The sequence below is a fragment of the Thamnophis sirtalis genome, unplaced genomic scaffold, assembly GCF_051295495.1.
Source record: "Thamnophis sirtalis isolate CommonGarterSnake01/CBP01778 unplaced genomic scaffold, rThaSir2_p1.2 scaffold_13, whole genome shotgun sequence".
Taxonomy (NCBI): Eukaryota; Metazoa; Chordata; class Lepidosauria; order Squamata; family Natricidae; genus Thamnophis; species Thamnophis sirtalis.
This window is the reverse complement of record NW_028261393.1, coordinates 40466932-40490055: the sequence shown is the minus strand read 5'-3', so window position 1 is coordinate 40490055 and position 23124 is coordinate 40466932. Positions and strand designations below refer to the sequence as shown.

Sequence of the window (23124 nt, the reverse complement as noted above, 5' to 3'; positions counted from 1 at the left end):
AGGACCTTCATTCCAGGTCCTGTAGTTAACAAACTGTATTTTTCAGAGTATAAGATGCTCTGAAAAATGCTGTATACATTGTATAAGATGCACCCAGATTTTTACTCTCTTTTAAGGGGAAAAAAGGTGTGTCTTATACTCCGAAAAATGCAGTAATAAGAGAAATCATTTTGACACCTCTTTGTGAAGATTTCTTTAAAAATGTGTGTGTGTGTGTGTGTGTGTGTGTGTGAGAGAGAGAGAGAGAGAGAGAGAGAGAAAGAAAGAAAGAGAAAGAGAGAGAAAGAGAGATGTTACTGTGTTCCCCAAGGTAAGAGAAAATAATGCAAATTATTCAAAATATAAATTCCTGATGTGATGTTTAAAGAAGCACTACAACACAAGATATTTAGGTAGTAAATAATTATATTGACTGCATTGGTTTAATTGGTTCAGCATCCAACAGCATCCAAGATCAGAAGCATCTCCCTTTCCATTTTTGTAAGCTGGATTGAAGGAAACAATACGGACAGAAACTAAGAAAATCTTCACAAAGGAGTGACTTGAAGTGGTTGCAAAATTATATCTCTGACTAGTTTGTTAACTACAGACCATGGAATGAAGATCCTGAGTGAGAAGGCAGCTTTTGATGTTAACTTTAGGGAAAACTTGATAGGAATAATCAGTGATGAAGCCTTCTTTGTTGGATGCCTTCAAGCTGGAGTTACTTTAATTAAGACTTTTGACTTGAGAAAAATGACATATTTATTTATGTTCAAAGATCAACCGCAAATGTCTAAAGGGCTGTGAAAGAGAGCTCATGCCATCCAACACATTACCTTGAACCATTTGTTGGCTTCTGCAACACCTAATTGACATTAGAATTGAATTGTTTCAATGGCTTTTATCAAATCGCTGCAATTAAAATAAAGAAGGACATTTAGTTTTGCATGCATTGACAGCAGCAAGGATTGTATTTACCCAATATTGGAAAAATTCAAACATTCCATTACATGAGGATGTAATTCAGAAAATATTAAGACTGTGCAAAGATGGACAGGTTGGCATTAAAAATAAAGGACAAAGACGACACAGAATATTACTTAACATGGAACAGTCTTTACGAGTGGTTCGAGATGAAGAAAGATTATTGCTATGTATGAATTAAATATTAAATTATTAAATTATTATCATTATTAATATGTGTTAATATTTCTTTTTGTTCTTTCTTTGCTTTTTTGTAAACGATATGCCCCGACAATGCACTGTATTCAAAATGTTTATGAATAAATGGAGAAGAAGAAGAAGAAGAAGAAGAAGAAGAAGAAGAAGAAGAAGAAGAAGAAGAAGAAGAAGAAGAAGAAGAAGAAGAAGAAGACGACAACAACATAAGGGTGACAAAATCAAACATATGTAGCTTGGGATAATGTTGCAGGATTTAGTTTAGGTCAGGCACTGGGACCAGAGAGTTAGTATTCTGAGCTTTTGGACTCATGCTGGAGCCCATCCTCAGCAAACTTCTCCCTAAAGCAAGGGTCAGCAACCTGCGGCTCTGGAGCTGCATGTGGCTCTTTCATCCCTCTGTTGTGGCTCCCTGTCACCGGTCAGCTCCACAATTGATCGGGCTTTTGGTTAGCACAGGTAGAAGAAAAAGGACACTGTGCTAGGAGGAGACTCTATGGTGGAGGATCTTTCAGTCAGCTCCAGAATTGAGATGGGGGGGCCCTTCCGGTTAGTACCTTTGTGGCTCTTTGAGTGTTTAAGGTTGTCAACCCCTGCCCTAATGGAATGTGTATATCCTGTATGTGTCTGAAAACTCAGGAGATTAAACCTCTGGTCCCAGAGACTGACCCTGACTGGATCCCGGAATCTTTATCTCTAGCCATCTAAAAATCAAGAGCAAGGTGGTGGAATGATCTCCCCTTTATTCTAGGTGCTTTCTTGGAAATATCAAATACCTTGGCCCAGAATAAATATGCAGGGTAGCAAAATACCTTTAAAAGGCTCTGTGCTTGGGGTATCTATCTCAGTTTATGAACACAAAAACGAGCCTCACGCTCTATAAGGCAGCGATGCTTACTTTCTCTCTTCTTGGGATGCCATGATATATGATTTTTATAGATAAACCGAGCTCAAATCAAGTACAAAAGGCAATGAATGAAGCAGTGTTTGGACATGGTGAAATCGAGGATGGCTCGTAAAGATATAAAGATATGAAGAGGTATAATGAATGCTGTTTGTGGAAAGTATATTTAACTGTTTCATATTATGTTCTTATGGCTTTGATTTCTTCAGTTTTCCATTTTTGGTTACTTTCTCCTGCTTTGCTGATCCTAAGAGGGAGGAGTGTCATAGGTGTGATGGGATCAGTTGTCAACACCACCTCAAGTAACAGTAATGTAAATCACCTCCAAGCCAAAACTTTAGATCTTAAGGTGTTTTTCCCCCCAGATCTCAGAATGAGCCATGGTGACGCAGTGGTTGGAGTGCAGTACTGCAGGCTATTTCAGCTACAGAATGCTAGCTGCAGTTCAGCAGTTCAAATCTCACTGGCTCAAGGCTGACTCAGCCTTTCATCCTTCCAAGGTGGGTCAAATGAGGACCCAGATTGTTGGGGGCAAATATGCTGACTCTATAAACTGCTTAGAGAGGGCTGTAAGGCACTATGAAGCGGTATATAAGTCTACGTGCTTATTGCTATTGTTACAGGTGGATCAGGAAAATATGGTTCACTAACTCAGAAAATTTTCAGTTGTCTGTGGATATTCTCAGTCATCCAGGCCATGGTTGTCCCAAAGGTGCAACTGGACTTTCATTTATTTCTTCCTTGAAGATGTTTCGCTTCTCCTTCAAGAAGCTTCTTCACTTCTAACTAAATGGTGGGGAATGGAAGAATTTAGTTTTTTTCTCCAAGCAGAAACTGGACTTTCTTTGTTTTTCCTTGAAGACGTTATACAAGAAGCTTCCTCAGTTCTAATTGAATGGTGGAGAATGGAAGAATGTATATTCCTTGCAGTCATCTGGTCATTAGCGAATGAGATTCGTTGAGGCCACTTGGGGGGGGGGGGGTCACCTGAATAGTGCAAATGGATGTGGAGGGAAATGGGGAGGTTCCATCTCCATTGGCACTGTTCAGGTGACCCTGAGGGCACAGATAAACCTCCAAGAGGCCTCAAAGACTCTCAGACAAAGTGCTAACAACCAGAGGGCTGCAAGGAATAGAAATCCTTCCATTCCCCACCATTCAGTCAGAACCGAGGGAGCTTCTTGTATAAGAAGCAAAACATCTTCAACGAAAAACAAAGAAAACCCAGTTACCCCTTGAAGGAAAAAGCACCTTTGGAACTTTTGGTTGCCTTGGATGAAGGAAGCGGCCTAAGGAAGGAGGCTTTTCTTTGTGTAAATTTTCTGACCAAATTGGACTCCTGGCATATCAAGATGCTGAAAAAGTTTTTAAAAGTTGTTTTTAAAAAATAGTCCTGGATCTCTTTTATCCCCAGTTATTTTCCTTGTCTTAGAGTGCTGTGATGGTGAACCTATGGCAAGCATGCCACAGGTGGCACATGGAGCCATATCTGCCGGCACATGAGCCATCAGCTCCAGCACGCATGCGCGCGCTGACAAGCTATTTTTTGCCCTTCCAGAGGGCCGGGGGGAGGCTGTTTTCGACCTCCCTAGGCTTCAGGAAAACCTCTGGATCCTGGGGAGGGCAAAAAACGGGCCCAACTGAAGTTTGGAAATAATACATTTCTGGCTTCCAGAGGACTTGGGGGGGGGGGGGCTGGGAGAGTCTGTTTTCACCCTCCCCAGGCTCTGGAGGCTTTTCTGGAGCCCCCAGGAGGAAACACCAAGCTCAGCTTGGAGGTGAGTAGTGAGGTGGGTGCGGGGGGGGAAACATGGGTGTGTGTGTGTTTGTATGCACATGTAGGGGCGCGCTTTGCATCATGGGTGCTGGCATCTCGTGCACGCCCTCACATTTTTAGCTCCCAACAGCAAAAAGGTTCGCCATCACTGTTATAGTGCATTCTTTTTTATTGTTTAAGAACGTAATCTAGCAAAAACAAGCTAGGATTAATAACATAAAGAAAGTCTTTTTCCTTTCCTTTTGATAGGAGCTGTGTACATGGATTTAATAAATAATGTTTACAAAGTGATTTTTTTAGGCTCTGTCCACCCTCTCAGTTTTTTTTTTAAAATGTTCCAGAAACATACAGGAAACAGAGTTAGCCGCTGGCACTTAACTTGATCTTTTTTGGCAGGAAATTCTGGATACAGTTACACGGTACTACTATTTCTTTCCTCCTGTAAACAACATGGAGGGGGGGGAGTGCACAGAAGGGAACCAACCTTCTCCATCTTTTGTGCTGCTTTCTTGTGTGCATAGGCGTCTAACCCAGGGGTGTCAAACTTGTGTCGTCACGGCATCATCACGTGGCGTATCGTGACTTTCTCCCCCCCTCCGCTAAACCGAATGTGGGCGTGACCAGGGCGTGATGCATTCGGGCCGCGAGTTTGACAGCCCTGGTTTAATGCGATCCGGTGATCTTCAGGTAACACCTGCCATTTCCACAATCCTGCATTTGGGAAATGCAAGGTTCTATTATTTACTCTAATGGCAGGAAGTGAAGAGGAATTAAAGAGCCTCTTGATGTGGGTGAAGGAGGAGAGTGTAAAAGTTCCCTTGAAACTCAACATTAACAAAAAATAAGATCGTGGTATCCGGCCCTCTCAATTCCTGGCAAACAATTGGGGAAGAAATGGAGGTAGTGACAGATTTTATTTTCCTGGGCTCCAAGATCACAGCAGATGGGGACTGCAGGCAAGGAATTAAAAGACGCTTGCTCCTGGGGAGGAAAGCTATGGCCAATCTAGACAGCATACTAAGAGACATCAACCTGCCAACAAAAGTGCATATAGTCAAGGCTATGGTTTCCCTATTGCAATGTATGGATGTCAAAAGGTGGACAAAGAAGGGCCAAAGAATGGAAGCCTTTGAACTATGGTTCTGGAGAAGACTCCTGCGAGTCCCTTGGACTGCAAGGCAATCAAACCCGTCAGTCCTAGAGGAGATTAACCCTGGCTGCTCTTTAGAAGGCCAGATTCTGAAGATGAAACTCAAATACTTTGGCCATCTAATGAGAAGGAAGGACTCCCTGGAGAAGAGCCTTATGCTGGGAAAGATTGAGGGCAAAAGAAGAAGGGGACGACAGAGAATGAGGTGGCTGGATGGAGTCACTAAAGCAGTCAGCGTGAGATTAAATGGACTCCAGAGGATGGCAGAGGACAGGAAGGCCTGGAGGAATGTTGTCCATGGGGTTGCGATGGGTCGGACACGACTTTGCAACTAACAAAAACTATTATTTACAGCCTATCTCAATAAAACAAAGTTCTGGTCTTCCTGTGGAGTTGGTTGTCTGGTTTGGTTGATCTCATGGGTTGACACATGCCAACTTAGCTCCTTTGAACTCCCTGAGGTGCAAAAACTGAGCTATTGGGAAGGTAGCTGGAGGGGGAAAGGGATGATGCATTGACGAAGTGGCTCAGAAGATGTGCAAGATTGTAAGCATCATACCTAACTTGAATGAAATGAACAAGAGGAATGGGGCCATGTTGTCCTGAAATTAAAAGTATGCAAATTTTGGAGCCGTCAAGATCACACTAGCCAGGGTGGCAGGATGAAACCAACCATGTGCAATGCTCAATTGAGATTGCGTCATTTATGGGTGGGACTAGAGTTTGGGACTCTTTTTTGCAGGGAAATGAATAAAATCTTGATTTATGGATTTTCCCATTGTTTCTGACTATTTCCTGACATGAAAGGACAGGAAACCCTCCTATGCATTTACTCTATGGAATGCAAAGTCATCTTGTGACATTTCTCTCTCTCCCTCTCTCTCTCTCTCCCTCCCTCTCTCTCTCCCTCTCTCTTTCTGTTAACCTGTGAGTGCAGATTGTTAAATCCAAATTCTAATGGCAACACTATCAGAGATGCTAGAATGGGGCCCACAATAATACATGAACAAACATTTAAAAAAAAGGAATTTCTCTTACATATAATGATGCTCACTCTCCTCTGAAAAACTCTTAATGCCTAGTTTTAGTCCAGGCCTAAAAGTAATTTTCCCTCTCCTACATTTAGTGGAGACTGTCCCACTATATTTATATATAAGACATGATAGCAGTCTTCTAACATTTGAGGGCCTGTCACAAAGAAGAATGGACCAACCTATTCTCCAAAGCACCTGAGGGCAGGGCAGGAAGTTATGGGTGGAAACTTATCAAGGAGAAATTCAATTTTGAATGAAGGAGAAAATTCCTGACAGTGAGAGCAATTAACCAGTCCTTGCCTCCAGAGGTTGTGAGTGCTCCATCACTGGAGGTTTTCAGGAAGAGACTGGACAACCATGGGAATGATATAGGGAAGAGGTCAGCAACCTTAAACACTCAAAGAGCCATTTGGACCCATTTCCCACAGAAAAGAAAACACCGGGAGCCACAAAAACTTCCCGTGCCTGACTATTTCCTGAGCGCCCACAAAACTAGCATTTGTATTTGAATTAAAGCTTCTGTTTTCTTCTGAAACTTTTCATTTCTTGGTTGGACTACCGGGGGTTAAAAAACTCAATTAAAAAAAGTGTGCTGGCAGGTGTCGCACATTGGCTGTTGTGACACATATTTTGAGTGACAGGGAGCCACAGCAGAGGGATGAAAGAGCCACATGCGGCTCCAGAGCCACAGGTTGCTGACCCCTCGAATAGGGTCCCCTGCTTGACCAGGGGGTTGGACTAGAAGACACTGAAGGTCCCTTCCAACTCCGTTCTTCTGTTCTGGGTTAACAGCTGTTTTTAGCCCAGACTATTTGGTTTGTCTGTTTTTAATTGTTTTAATGAGTATTTTATTTAGTAAACCACCATGTTTGTGGGTTGCTGTAATGTAATAAATTTAATGAAATCATCATCGTCATCAATTATTTGAACCCTCTTTAGCTGTTTTCAGCACAAAACGAAGCACTTTCAACAAGGCAGAATCCCTTCTCCTGGTATCCGAACTTTCTTGTTCACTCAGAGGCCTGGAGCTGCCACCCACTGTAAAAGATGAACCATGTAGACACCTTAAAGAAACCCAAATATACTGAATAAATATTTGAGCTAAGAAATGCATGGATGTGAAGACAACCAGGAAGTGATTTTTAATCCTGTTAGAACATGTGTCACACCTTTCTAGGAATGTGATGACACAACCTGCCAAGTTGCCCACTTGAATCATTTGTTCCCCAACCAACGTGCCCTGTTTTATCTGCAAAATGCCACTTTCCTTCACTCTGTAGAGTCCGTTTCCTCTTGAGCATGTCCATTCTGCCTCCCTTGGATTGAGCAAGGAGAAGCATCCAAAAATGCTGATCCTATCAATCTGCTTGCTCCTCACCCTTGCCTTGGGATCCTCTCCAAAGTCCCCCAAAAGAGGCCAACAGCTGCTTCCTTGAACAGACCCACCCACAAGAGTCCCATTGGGCTGGACACACAGGGAGTGGACCATTCTTCCTTCTCTCTCCCAAAGGGAAATGGAGAGCAGAAGCGAGGAATTTCATCTTCATCAGAAATCTCTCTGGAGACCATGCTCAAATCCATCTCCATCACAGCCAGACCATGTTCCTTGCAATTTCAGGTCACCTTAACCTTCACAAAACTTCCCTTCTCCCAGAGACATTACTGGAATTATTCTATTATCCTGCAAGCTCCACCAGATTTGTGTACTTCTAACAATGCTATCATGCTTTGCTAACAATGTCTGTATTTTCCCAAACTGTCACTTGAACATGAGCAGAGGATGCCAACATGATGGAATACAAAACCCCTAAAGAAAGGCAGGAGGAAATGATCATATAAACCCTCTCCTGGGGATTTGGAAATGTAAAACAAGACTAAACAAGGCTAAAAAAATGGGGACTGTCAAAACCTAGATTTCTATGATTAGACGAGTGTTTCTCAATCTTGGCAACTTGAAGATGTCCGGACTTCAACTCCCAGAATTCCCCAGCCCAAGTTGCCAAGGTTGAGAAACACTGGATTAGACAATAGAAACAGAAGTTAGAAATGTGGGGACATAAAAAGAATAAATGTTAAAATGGAGATTTGTTAAAGGAGATAAGTTAAATATGACAGTTATTATAGTATGAATGTTATTGCGATGAATGCTATTGTAAACATTTTGATTATGATTGCCTAAAAACAACTGTACCCAGACAACAGTTTGATGGAAATTGAATTCTTATATATTGTATAAATAAAATAAATAAAACATGGGTGGGAAACCTAGATTTATGCATCAGGGGATCATTTTGTGAGTAAGGAGTAGACTAGAATACAGCAGTGCTGAAATTCAGCTATAGGAATGCTGTCCCAGAGATTGGGTACCACTGCTAAATAAATGTATTTAATTCCATAAAACCAGTTGGAGGGGAGAAATCACCTCCTAAAATTGCATTCTGGACATGGGATGTTGAGTGCCTGTTGGACAGGCAAATGAAATGCCCTTTTTCTATTTATTTCAAACGTTTGGATAAAGTTTCAACAAGTGTTAAATCTTTAATATAATATTTTCCTGCAGGTTGATCTATTTCACACATATTTCTTTCTTGTCTGGCATTAGGTTTCAACCCCCCCACCCTTCCTTTTATTGCAATTACCCTTCCTTGTTTGGTCTCCCTAGACATCAAATGACAAATAATTCTTAAAAGAGGCAAAAATTAAGCTAGGCTTTTGATTCATGAGCCGGAGGAATGTTTGCTTATTCAAGGGCCGTGACCAAGTGTCATTCTTGTTGCTGGTTTGCCTTTTATGGTTAACAGCCTGGACTTTGGAGATCCTAACCTGACATTGTTACAGTTTAAAATTTGTTCAGCGGGTGAGTTACACGTCCTTTTTTGCACCGTGTTTTCTCAGTTTTCTGAAAGTGAAAGTTGGTAGATTCTAAGAAACTAAACATTGCCAATCTGCAAAATTCACTACAGGTAGTCCTCAACATATAACCACAATACAGCCCAAAACATCTGTTGCTAAGTGATATAGTTGTATCTCTATTTCCAATTCCAATTCCATTCCATTCTATATTCCTATTATATTCTTTCCTGTTCCTATTCCATTCTATTCATGTACCGTGTTTCCAGGATAATATGACATGTCCTGAAAATAAGGCCATGCCAGATTTTTGGGATGGGCAAAAATATACGCCCTTCCCCCCAAAATTTCAGTGGACAACACCCCACCCCCTCCAGCTGGGCAGGGCACCATTCACTGACCCAGCGGTATCTCGACGGCACTAAGCAGCATGAGTGCCGCTCCCAGCGCTCGCATGGCTTGGCGCCTTCAGGATACTGCTGGGTCAATGAGTGGCGTTCTGCCCAGCTGGAGAGGGGGATTGTGGGATGGCTGGTCTCTTGTGAGTGGGCTCCCGAAGAGCCTGGCTCCAAAATAATAAGCCCCCTTTCCCAATAATAAGGCCAAGGCCATATTTCGGGGGTCAGAAGAAAATAAGACCCTGTCTTATTTTCAGAGAAACACGGTACAAACTTAAATAATATAAATGCCAGTTCTCTTTTTGCTTTGAAGGAAACTCTCTGGATCAAACAGTTCCATTGGGGGAGAGAGAGACAGCCGGAGGCAGCTCACAGATTTGGTTATTCAGAGCAAATTGTCTGTAATTTCTATTTCTTCGACACAGAGCATCCTTTAAAAAAAAAAAAAGAACTTACCTTACAAGTTAAAGCTTGCCTCCTATGCTCCTTGCACCATTTCCCTGCATGACAAAGTTACCGATCTATATTTAGCTAAACGCCTCACAATTCACATAAAGTTCAGTTGGAAGGAGAGTTAAAAGGGGTTGCCTCAAAAGACAGGAGAACCTAAACTTAGGTGCACTATCAAGAAAATAATTAAATATAGAACTTTTCTGCATTCATTCAAAATATATACAAAATGTGCCAGTTCTGGATTTGAAGATTTGTTCAGGACAGAATGATGCATGAACATCTTCCATCCCGCAAAATATGTAGATGGTTAAAGTGAGGTGGACCTCAAATCCTTCCATGAAGTTAGAAGATTCTTCATTAGGCCTGGTTACCAAACATTTCAGAGAGCGAGCCCACACTTGCCTCTCCATTTACATTCCTTCGCCAGTGGAATTTCAACCTGAAACTTGTCGTTCCCCCCCCCCCCAATGGCCTCCTACCTCCCCCACTTGAAAATGATCTCACCGCCCAGGCACGAAAAAAAGAAGAAAAATGTCCTGGTTTGTGGAATCTCTTTTATGAAACATGCAAGACTTTTTGGAAGGGTTAAAGAGTCAAGTACTATTAGCGAGTACCTGGGGTCAGGCTAGCTACCTTAGTCAGCGTTTTGCTTGTCCCAAATCGCACCAGTGGGATTTTTAGTGCAGGAGTTCTTGGAGATTCAACCTTACACCTCTGGCACATAAGGAGCTACTGTATAATGTCCCCATAGTTTTGGGAGCATTTGGAATAACCTACAACTGAGTTAGCCTGAACATTCTAGCTCAGAGATTGATCCTTTAGGGCAGGGATCAGCAAACTGTGGCTCTGCAGCCGCATGTGGCTCTTTCCTCCCTCTGCTGCGGCTCCGTCACTGGTCGGCACCACAATTTTGAGAGGAGCTTCCGATGGGTGGAGAGGGGGGAGAAGCACAGTATGCCAGGAAAAGACTCTATGCAGAAGATTCTACCTGCATTTTTACGTGTTTTCAAAATGGTAGGTTAGGACAAGGAACGGGAGCTCACTCCGTTATGCGGCACTAGGGATTCAAACTGCCAACCTTTCTGATCAACAAGCTCAGTGTCTTAGCCGCTGAGCCACCAAGTCTTGACCCCAAAACCAAGAAGGAAATGCAAATCATCCCAAAGGTGCTTCAAAAGGCAACTGGGTTTTGTTTTGTTTTTTACTTTGAAAGCATTTCACTTTTCATCCAAGAAGTTTCTTCAGTTCTTGGAGGAGTTCTTCATCTTCTTGGGTGAGGAGCAAAACATTTTCAAAGAGAAAAAAAAACAAGAAAGTCCAGTTGCCTTTTGAAAAGCATCTTTGGGACAATCATACCTGGATGATAAACACGTGCAGAGTTGCTTTTAAATAGTTTCCCTTATTATTCCTCGCCTAAATATTGCCAAACCAAAGCAAACTACTCATATCAATGAAGATATATTCCGAGAACATCTAGGGAAGAGCTGTCTTGACCCTCTTCCTCCCGACCAGACTATCTAAACAATCAAACTATCTAAACTTTGCTGTCACTTCTTTCTCTGGAATGCAGCCCCTCCCTTCTGGGAATCCAGATTCAATTCCACCACACTAGTTCTTCAGAGATAATTGACTCCAAATGCTAGAAGGTTGTCCAGAAAAAAAATAATTAAAGGCTTGATGGAACTTCTTTACCTTTATGGGAACAAGGAAAGGTTTTGAAGAATGAAAGGATGATCCATCTGGTTAATAACAGAACTTCGTTTGGATAATATTGGAGACATTTTCTTCCATTATCTAATCCCAAATCTGTTGCAGATAATGGCTGCTCTTTTTTTTTGGCCAAATTCATTGACGGAGGGCAGGAAGGGAATACAAAACCGGTCCAGTTATGAAATGAGCAAATGCAGCTGCTGTTTTTATCATGATTGCAATGAGATCTGGGAACTCTGCCGCAGGAAGATCTTGGAAAGTTTGAATGGAACAAAAACAAACAAACAAACATGAAAAATGCCCTCAGTGAGAGCGGAAGAATTGGTGTAAGCATTAATTAATCGAGCTCTAATACCTCCTCCGCAATTCATTCTCTTGCCTGATCCTCTCTTGAACACACAAGGAATTTGGCTCCTGGCTGAAATGGAGGAGATAAAAGTGTCCATCCAACTTGTACAGGTTGGTACTACAGGAAGAAATTCCCACACAATCACGAGAAGCTGACTCCAGTCATTGACAACTCTTCTAAATAAATTGGCTGCTGCTAGTGGTGGTTGAACAGTCAGAATATAATTCCAAACAAATTAATTAATTTCAGATAATACAATCATTTGATTCTCAATTATTTTGTCATGCCTGACTATTAAAAACTGCAATATGAAGGCAATATTTGAAAGAGCTGCAAGAAATCCTGGATGAGGCCAACTGATCTTGAAGGCCTGTGATATATTTTTTTCCAGAACACCAATGTTGGTTTTTCCAAAAACTTAAATATCCATTCAACTGTCAGCCCTGGATTCACTCAGCGTGACACTAAACGGCATTGTTTTGATTACTCCTGAGTGTACTTTTATCATGACTTACTAGTCAACATTATTTCTTATCTCTTTATTTTTTCCACTCTTTTCCCATCACCAATTATTTTGTCATGCCTGACTATTATCTGTCTTGCCCTGATGGATGTTCTCCAGATGTGCTGGGATTAGGACCACATATTCCCATGCCGGAATTTTTCAGAATTGTCATCCGAAGAAATCTGGAGTTGGAGAAGGGTGATCAACACCATTCACGCTTTAAGTGGGAAGAAAAAATATAGAAATTACAAAAACAAGAAAAAGAAAAAGGCAGGCGAATGGGTGGAAAGAAAAGAATATAAGAGAAGTGGAATTCCTGAGAGACTAAGGGAAAATGGTTGAAAGGAGGAAAGAAGGAAAAGGATTCACTAGTAGAACAGAATGAAATATGGTAACATTATCAATGGTATATAGCTAATATGATGTGAGGGAAAGAGGAATATTATTAATTGTGGATAATTAATTAAGTGAAATATTTACTGTACAAAATTAAATTTGAGGATATATATTATCGATAGTAAAACAGAATAATAGATGGAAATGAAATGTTAAATTTGATTAACTTGGAAGGGCAAATAATGATATTGTTTATATATTAAGAAGAAATTAAAGTTAAATTGGAAAATATGGAAAGAAAATAAGATGGCTGAAATTTGAAATGGAAATATGATGTAAAATAAACTATGCATAACAGAAGATGTAAAGGGAGAAAACCCAAGAAACACTTTGTTTATAAAAGAAGTTAAAATATATAACAAAAAATAAAAAACTTTGTTTAAATAAAAACACAATTCACACTTTTTTGGCTTAGTACATTACAGTCTAAACCTGTCCATCTAAAACCACTATTCTTCTAGGTCTTTGTTTATTAAAAAAAGAAAGAAAGAAAAAATAGAAGTTCCTCTTTTATCAGCATCAGCTTCAAGATTAAATACTTCTGTGCCAAGTACAATTTCTACATTTGTCTTGTACAGCTTTTCCAGTCCTTAGCAAACTACTTTATTAGGATGAAAAATGCACCAAGGTTGTCTCTGCTCTTTCTTAAAATAAATCTGGAAACTGCGGAAGAAACTGGGACTACCGATGGCCAAGCAGCACATAAAAAAGCTGGGCATCTTTTTCAGTATTCAGTAGCAGGGCTTCCGTTGTGCAAAGACCAGCCTCAAACATTTATATTTGCTTTTGGGAAGGAAAAACGAGGAGGAAAGTGTGATCCATAGCAAGAGACTCGTGGAGAATCTGAAGCAGAGGTGGTATTCAGCAGGTTCTGACCAGTTCTGGAGAACCGCTAGCAGAAATTTTGAGCAGTTCAGAGAACTGATAAATGCCACCTCTGATTGGCACTGCGCCCATCTATTCTCTGTCTCCCAAGTCCCAGCTGATCAGGAGGGAATGGGGATTTTGCAGTATCCTTCCCCTGGAAAGAGGGGGGGGGGAATTTTGCAGTATCCTTCCCCTGGAGTGGGGAGGGGATGGAGATTTTGTAGTATTCTTCCCCTGGAGTGGGGAGGGGATGGGGAATTTGCAGTATCCTTCCCCTGGAGTAGGGAGGGGATGGGGAATTTGCAGTATCCTTCCCCTGGAGTGGGGAGAGAATGGAGATTTTATAGTATCCTCCCCCTGGAGTGGGGAGAGAATGGAGATTTTATAGTATCCTTCCCCTGCCATGCCCACCAAGCCATGCCCACAGAACCAGTAGTAAAAAATAACTGAATCCCACCACTGATCTGAAGGACCTGGTTGGGGAGGCATCCTCTTGGAGAATATCTATCTACCAGCAAGGGTGTCCAACCTTCACAACTTTAAGACTTATGGACTTCAACTCCCAGAATTCCCCAGCCAGTAATGAAGATTCCCCTTTTGGCTTGAGATATTTGATTTGTGGCATAATCAAGGAGGTTCATGTGTCGCAAATTGCTTTAAATTGCTCTCTCCTCTGTCTTTTAATCCCCCGCACCCTACCCAAAGCCACAAACCTAAGGGGAAGATTGTCAAACCTATAAATTAAATAAAACTTCCGCTGCCAGAAGAACACTTTCCCTCACTCCTCCTTCATGGCATGGCAAAGGCAAAATGCATGAAAAGGTGCATGGACACAAGATTGCAACTCTAGCTCCCAGCAGTAGAAAATTCATGTGATCTGATGCTCCCTGACTATAGAACACTATTCTTGAACTGAAGACCTTTCATTTGGATCTGTTGATTCAATTCAGAATAGAGCTGGAAGGGATCTTGGAGGTCTTCCACTCCAACCCGCTGCTCCAACAGGAGACCCTGTACCATTCCAGACAAGTGGCTGTCCAGTCTCTTCTTGAAAACCTCTAGCGATAGATCACCCACAGCTTCTGAAGGCAAGCTGCTCCATTGGTATAATTGTTATCACCATTAGGAAATTTCTCCTTAATTCCAAGTTGCTTTTCTCTTTGATTACTTTCCATCCATTGTTTCTCACCTTCATATGCTTTGAAGAATAGGTTGAACCCCCCTCTTCTTTGTGGAAGCCCATCAAATACTGGAACACTGCTATCATGTCTCCCCTAGTGCTTCTTTTCATTAGAATAGCCATACCCAAATCCTGCATCCTGCTCTCGGGATCCCAGAACTTCAATTAAGAATCACTAGATCATTCGCTATGCAAATACTGCAAAGGTGCATTGCCTGATTGGCCGAACTGGTAGTAGCGGTGGCGGGAGGCTCCACCCACCCACCCGGACACCGCGCACCCGAACCAGTGGTTAAAAAAAAATAGCAACCCACCTCTGAAATACTGAATCTGATTTTGGGGCAGAGAAAAAGAAAAGAAAGAAAAAAGAAAAGAAAGATGCTACATATAAATTAAGACCCACAGGCTGTTTTAACATCGTCAGATCCTGCATAGTTGTAAAACTAAGACAGATGCCGGATTTGCTAGCTGATTTCTTTTTCTTTCTTTCTTTTCTATCTCTTCAAGCTATGTTCTTTCAAAAAAAAACCACCCTCCACCCTGATTGTCAGATAATTTTATAGCATAATGACTCACCCACTTAGTGTTTTATTAAATGCTTTAGAGCCCAGCAGTTTAAGCTTGAGGTCTTTTCCTAAAGCAAAAAGAACAGCTGTCAAAATCCTGGAAATCTCGCTCCCAATTGAATTTTGACTTTTAAGCAGGCCAGGTGCAAATTCACACATTGCTTCAAAACTCATTTAGGGTACTCAATTCAATCCCATGTCAGTTTACACAGGGAGTAAAGCCATAAAGTAGAGCAGAAGAGAGTAACAGATTTGGGAGAAACCTTGGAGGTTCTCTAGTCCAACTCCCTGCTCAAGTAGGAGATCCTATATCAATGATGGCGAACCTTTGTGGCACTGAGTGCCCAAACTGGAATGTGTGTGCATACACATGTATGTGCGCAAGCCGGAGCACCAGAAATCCAAAGATCAGCTGGCCAGCATGCACATGCCTGTTTTTTGGGCATTTTCGGGCTGTTTTCAGGACGTTTCCCAGGCATTTTCAGGCTGTTTTTAGGCTGTTTTCCACCCAGATTTTGGGTCATTTTCAGGTGCTTCAGTACCCACGAATACCAGCTGGCTGGCACATATGTGCGTGCTAGAAATCAGAAAAGCAGGTGCCGATGGCACGTACATCCACAGAGAGGGCTCTGCATGCCACCTCTAGCAGGAGTGCCATAGGTTCATCATCACAATCCTACACCATCCCAGTCAAGTGGTTGTCTAGTCTCTTCTTAAAAGCCTGCAGTGATGGAACACTCCCAACTTCTGAAGGCAAGCTATTCCATTGCTTGATTACTGTCACCATTTCTCCTTAGTTCTAGGTTGCTTTGCTCCTTGATTAGTTTTCATCTATTGCTTCCTGTCCTGCCTTCAACAGCTTTGGAGAACAGGTTGGCCCCCTCTTCTTTGGGGCAGCCCCTCAAATATTGGACGGCTGCTATCATGTTACTCCTATTCCTTCTGTTCACGAGACTAGACAAACCCAATTCCTGCAACCGTTCCTCTTACATTTTAGCCTCCAGCCCTCTAAAGTAGTTTGGTTGGTTACTTCTGTGAGAAGTAAGAGCCGAGGTGGCGCAGTGGTTAGGGTGCAGTACTGCAGGCCACTTCAACTGACTGTTATCTGCAGTTCAACGGTTCAAATCTCACCGGCTCAGGGTTGACTCAGCCTTCCATCCTTCCGAGGTGGGTGAAATGAGGACCCAGATTGTGGGGGTGATATGCTGACTCTGTAAACCGCTTAGAGAGGGCTGAAAGCCCTATGAAGCGGTATATAAGTCTAACTGCTATTGCTATTGCTATTGAATAAGACAACTGGGTAGACCAAACTGTAAATTAGAGATTGTGGGCATGCAATAAATAAATAAAGTAAATACCCTAAATTTCACGAGGGCTCAGCAAGCTCAATCCTACAAATCGTGCAAGATCTGGCACGAACTATCCCAAACGTCATGAGATTGCTGATATGTAGGAATTTTATGAGACTTGACATTGCTAGATTTCAGCCACTTTTACATAGTTGAAAATATACATATACTTTCAAGTTCAACAGGTCTTATCTGGGGGGCATTGAAGGCAACATTATTATGTTGGAGAGGGATTTTAAAAAGGCAAAACAACGGATGGGACGTAAGTTCCATCTCTTTTCTATGTACATCAAGTTTGCAATGCTGGTTCTGCAGTCTGACTTTTTTTGACACATACACCCATGGATGTCAGAATAACCCTACCACAGAATTGGAATAGCAATAGCAATAGCAATAGCAGTTAGACTTATATACCACTTCATAGGGCTTTCAACCCTCTCTAAGCGGTTTACAGAGTCAGCATATTGCCCCCAACAACAATCCGGGTCCTCATTTTACCCACCTCGGAAGGATGGAAGGCTGAGTCAACCCTGAGCCGGTGAGATTTGAACCGCTGAACTGTTGAACTAGCAGTCAGCTGAAGTGGCCTGCAGTACTGCACTCTACCCACTGTGCCACCTTGGCTCTTGGAAGGGACCTTAGGGGTCCTCTAGTCCCTTGCTCAAGCAGCAGACCCTATATGATTCCAGAGAAGTGACTGTCTAGACCTTTCTTAAAAGCCTCCAATGATGGACCACCCATAACTTCTGAAGGCAAGCCCTTCCATTGGTTAATTATTCTCACTGTTAGGAAATTTCATCTTAGTTCTAGGTTGATTCTCAATTACTTTCCACTCAGTGCTTCTTGCCTTACCTTCAGGTGCATGGGAAAATAGGTTGATAGGTTGACCCCCTCTTCTTTGTGGCAGCCCCTCAAATATCGGAACCCTGTCATATCTCTCCTAGTCTTTCTTTTCACTAGACTAGACAAAGCCAACTCCTGCAAGTGTTCTTCATGACATTGTGTTTTCCCCATGTCTAATATGTCATTAATGGGTACATCTGCAAGTTGCCAACCTTAACTGTAGATGTTCCCCAAGATGTGACTCAAGGAATAATGCCACCAGCAGTCCAACTATCTCCAGACTGATCTTCCAAAGTCTGGACATCAAAGGCAACGTTGAATGCCTGAGTTTTAGCACAGGCCATCACTTCAGTTAAGTCTCTTTTCTGATGATTCCAGTGGATTTGCACTCCCATTGCTCCCTCCCCATCCAAACTGTGGGACAAATGGGCTTACTCTGATTCATTGGGCCAGAAGAGGAGAAAGAGATCCAAATGCAAGAATGAGCTCCAGGCAAAAGCTAAAGCTGTGGACAAGAATAATGGAATTCAGCTAATGATGGGGCCCATCCTTTGAGGAGATACTCTGGGCTGACTACACAGAAAATGCCATAAAGCCATAAAGGGATTTACTTGGTTTATGGATTAGCGCATTGTGCAAACCCAACAAATTGCGGGAGTTAAACAAACCACAGCTTAGCCTGGTGTGTGAATTCAGCCTCGGCTCATATGATTTGTGGAAGCATCTCCAAAGCCAAAGCTTTGCCTTATGTACACATACCATCCAGAGCCATCACACCATCCGTCTGGGTTTGACTTAGCAGAATGTGTGACCTACTTATGGCTTATTCAACAAGCTGGAATGAACCCAGCATGAGGTGTGAACTTACTCGCTGGGGGAGGAAATTTGCCATCAGCTAGCATCGTTCAGTGGGTGTTTTTTTCCTTCCCTACCAAAGCTGTTTGGAGGACACTCAAGGAAAGCAAAATCCACTTTGGTGGCCCAATTCTTCACCCCTCTTCCCATGCATTCCCTCCCAAGATTTGGTTTAGGTTTAGGTTTTAGGTTTATTGGATTTATATGCCGCCCTTCTCCCAAGGACTCAGAGCGGCATACAACACAAAAGAAAACACATATTACAAAAATTAAATGGGACATTAAATAAAGTATCCAAAAAAAAACCAATTGATATTTACAATAAAAATTTAAAAATTAAATTAAAATTAACAATCAAATTAATCCTATATTTTATTCTATTCAGGCCAGGCCGGCTTGCTGGAAAAGCCAACTTTTTAGGGCGCGTCGGAAAGACTGGAGGTCGGGGATTATGCAAAGCTCCGGGGGCAGCTCATTCCAGAGGGAAGGCACTCCCACAGAGAAGGCTCTCCCCCTGGGGGTCGCTAGCCAACACTGTCTGGCCGATGGCACCCTAAGGAGGCCAACTCTGTGAAATCGCACTGGACAGTGGGAGGCTACTGGTGGCAGTAGGTGGTCTCGCAGGTACCCTGGGCCTAAGCCATGGAGCGCTTTAAAGGTCATAATTAGTACCTTGAATTGCATCCGGAAGACAACCGGCAACCAGTGCAGGCCGCCTAAAAGGGGTGTAACATGGGAGCACCTAGGTACCCCCATGATAACCCACCTGGCTGCATTCTGGACCAATTGAAGCCTCCGGGTGCTCTTCAAGGGCAGCCCCATGTAGAGAGTGTTACAGTAGTCCAGGCGAGAAAGGACGAGGGCATGAGTGACTGTGCACAGAGCATCTTGATCCAGAAAGGGGCGCAACTGACGTATCAGGCGAACCTGGTAAAAGGCCCCCCTGGTCACGGCCATCAGGTGTTCTTCTAAACTAAGCTGCATATCCAGGAGGACTCCCAGATTGCGGGCCCTCTCTGAGGGCCCGCAGTTTCTCCCCCTATCATCAAAGATGGAACAAGATGCACAAATCGGGATGACGTAAACCACAACCACTCAGTCTTGGAGAGATTGAGCTTGAGCCTGTTCCTCCCCATCCAGATCCGCACAGCCTCCAGGCATCGGGATATCATGTTGAGGGCATTGTTTGGGTGGTTTGGGGTAGATATGAAAAGTTGGGTATCATCAGCATATTGATGATACCGTACCCCAAAACTGTGGATGATCTCACCCAGCAGTTTCATATATATGTTGAACAGGAGGGGTGAGAGAACCGACCCCAGGGGCACCCCACAAGTCGATCCCTGTCCTCCCATCAACACGAACTGCAACCGATCTGACAGGTAGGAGGAGAACCACTGCAAAACTGTGCTCCCCCGCCACTCCCAACCCCCCAAGTTGTCGCAGTAGGATACCATGGTCAATGGTATCGAAAGCCGGCGAGAGATCTAATAGGACCAGGACAGATGAGCAGCCCCTGTCCCGGGCCCGCCAGAGATCATCAACCAACGCGACCAATGCCATCTCTGTGCTGTACCCAGGCCTGAAACCCAACTAAAATGGATCCAGGTAGGCAGCTTCATCCAGGTGCCTGGGGAAGCTGATGTGCTACCACACTCTCGACAACCTTCGCTACAAAGCAAAGGTTGGAGACCGGACGATAGTTGGCTAAAGAGGCTGGGTCCAGGGAAGGCTTCTTAAGGAAGGGTCTCCTTCAAGGCAGTGGGAAAGAACCCCTCTCTCAATGAAGCATTGATAATCGCTTGGAGCCAGCCTTGTGTCACCTCCCGGGAAGCCAAAACTAACCAAGAGGGACATGGGTACACCACACAAGTGGCAGCACTGAGTCTTCCCATAATCCTGTCCATACCCTCAGAGGTCACAGGGTCAAATTCATCCCAGATAGTCTCCACAAGATTTATCCCCGTCAACTCGCTCAAATCTACCCAGAGTCCAAGCCTTTCCGAATCTGGGCGATTTTATCCTGCAGATACTGAACAAATTCTTCAGCCGTACCCTGCAAGGGGTCTTTCCCAGTTCCTTGGTTAAGTAAGGAGCGGGTCATCCTAAACAGGGCAGCTGGGCAGTTATCTGCGGACATGATAAGAGTCGAAAAATGTTGCCGTTTTGCCGCTTTTATCACCACAAGTAGGATTTAATATGAATTCTTACTAGTGTTCGATCAGATTTGGACCGGCTGGCCCTCCAACCACTCTCTAGGCATCTTTTCCAGGGTTTCATCTCCCGGAGCTCCTCGGTAAACCAGGGAGCTACCCGGGATCGACACCTGGTCAGAGGCCGCAAAGGTACAATGCGGTCCAAGGCCCAGTGGCTGCCCTATCCCAGGCTTCCACTATGGCTTCGGTCGAGCTGTGAGCAAGGGATTCAGGAAAAGTCCCAAGCTCCATCAGGAACCTTTCAGGGTCCATCAGGCACCTGGGGCGGAACCATCTAGTTGGTTCCGCCTCCCTGCAGCAAAGGGTAGCAGTATGGAAGTCAAACCTGATGAGGAAATGATCAGACCATGACAAGGGTTGGATAGAAATATTCCCTAAATCTAGATCATTCATCCACTGCCCAGAGACAAAAATCAGGTTGAGCGTGTGTCCTCTGTTATGGGTGGGGTCTTGAATTAACTGAGTTAGGTCCATAGCCGTCATGGAAGCCATGAACTCCCGAGCTGACTCAGATGTCTCGCCAATGGAAGGCAGATTGAAATCCCCCAGAATCATAAGCCTGGGGAAATCAACCGCCAATCCGGCTAACATATTCAGCAGCTCCGGCAGGGCTGATGAAACATAGCAGGGAGACAGGTACGTAACAAAAAGGCCCACCTGAACTCCAAGGCCCCATTTCACAAAAAGGGACCTGAGGTCCAAGACTTTCACAGGGACCTGAGGTCCAAGACTTTCCCTAATAACCACTGCCACCCCGCCACCCCTGTCCTGGGCTCTCGGCTGGTGAAATGCCCGAAAGCCTGGTGGGCATAATTCACTAAGGGCACCATGTGCTTTACTGCTTAACTAACACACATGGATTCCTCTAGACCAGAGGTGAAGAACGATGGGCCCTGTATGATGCATAGACTTCAACTCCTAGAATTCCTGAGCCAGTCATAAGTTGAAATCCACAAGTCATAAAATGGCTGTAGTTCCCCACATCTGCTCTAGACTTTACAGATGAGAACAAGCTCTGTGCAGATCAGACCAATTGCCATCTTTTGTGCAGAGACCCCAGGCAGAGACAAACTGACCTAGCTCTAACAAAACCTAGACTTTGTTGACCTCGTATACTAGGAATTGCATCTTTTACACTCAGCATATTCTGATTCCACTACACCTGCTGTAGAGGACACTCACGCATTTTGTTTGTGTCCCATCTGGCCCTACAGTTTACTCAACCATGTTTGCTCAGTCAAGCCAATTTCCTAGATTTGCACAGTCCCTGAATTCCTTAAGCTGCCACTGGCTGAGATCACAAAGGAACCTAGGTAAACTAGATACTGCAGACATGTTTTAGCTTAGTTTGTTAGATGGATCCAAATGATCATCTCAGCATTTCTGCTAAGTCAGGCTCTTTTACCTTTGGGAAAGCAAAGTTTCCCCCATCCCAATTCCAAACAAACAGGCAACTGTCTCCAAGCCAAACCCCACCTAGGCTAGTGTGTATTTGTATAACAAGGTTCATTACAAAACCCATGTTATGCCAGCATGGACATCCATATGTGCGTGTCCCAGAAGTGAATCTGGTGTCCACAGCTGCAGGGTCAAAAGCTCACCTGTTCACACGAGACATAAAAATCGCACACCGCACGCGAGATGAGCTATGGGAGATGAAAATATGTAAAGAGCTTTATCTATTTTTGTATCTTGTATTTTGTAAATCTTGCCTTTTTTATATAACTTTCAAATAAGGAAAAAAAGAGAGAACCAGGTCATCCCCTGAAGAGGAGAATATGTAAACACAACAACGGATAGAGTGGATGGAGGGAGGAGTAGAAGGAAAGATAGGAAGGAGAGGAGAAAGGAGAGGAATAGGAGAAAGGGAAAGGCAGAGGAAGAATGGGAGGGAATGTAAGAGTAGGAAAGAGGGGAGGAAAGGGAAGAAGAGGGGAAGGGTAAAGGGGAGGAACGGGAAGGAGAGAAGGGAAAGGAGAGGAAGGAAGGAAGGAAGGAAAGAGAGAAGAAAGAGAAGAAAGGGGGTAGGAAGGAGGGAGGGAAGGAGGGAAGGAAGGAGGGAAGGAAGGAGAGAAGGTGAGAAGAAAGGAGGGAAGGAAGGAGAGAAGGAGAGAAGAAAGGAGGGAAGGAAGGAGGGAGGGAATGTAGGAGAGAAGGAAGGGGGGAAGGAAGGAGGAAAGGAAGGGGGAAAGGAAGGAGAGAAGGAGAAAAGAAAGGTGGGAAGGAAGGAAGGAGGGAAAGAAGGAGGGAAGGAGAGAAGGAGGGAGGGAAGAAGAAGTAGGACCATTGTAAGATAAGATGGATCTATGGGATGTTAAAAAAGCAATCTTCAAGTATATTGTCAACTGTAGGGAAAAATTGTTATAAATACATATTATTAATAACAGTTATGAGATCATATAATTGTGAATGTATATATGAAATTGATAAAATAAAATATTTTTTAAAAAAATCGCACACCAATAGAGGTGAACATTCGAAGCTCAGGGTTGAACTGTGGAATCCTTGGTGCTCTCTGAGCTTGGTGGTTTTCTTGCAGACATTTTATCACCAAAGTAGGT

General features: G+C 43.4%; 1 protein-coding gene across 2 annotated transcripts in view; it reads right to left on the bottom strand.

Annotated features, from left to right (window-relative positions):
* COL4A6 (collagen type IV alpha 6 chain) overlaps positions 1-23124 on the bottom strand; it is a 212571-nt gene that overhangs the window by 173265 nt on the left and 16182 nt on the right. The gene's annotated exons all lie outside the window — the stretch shown is intronic.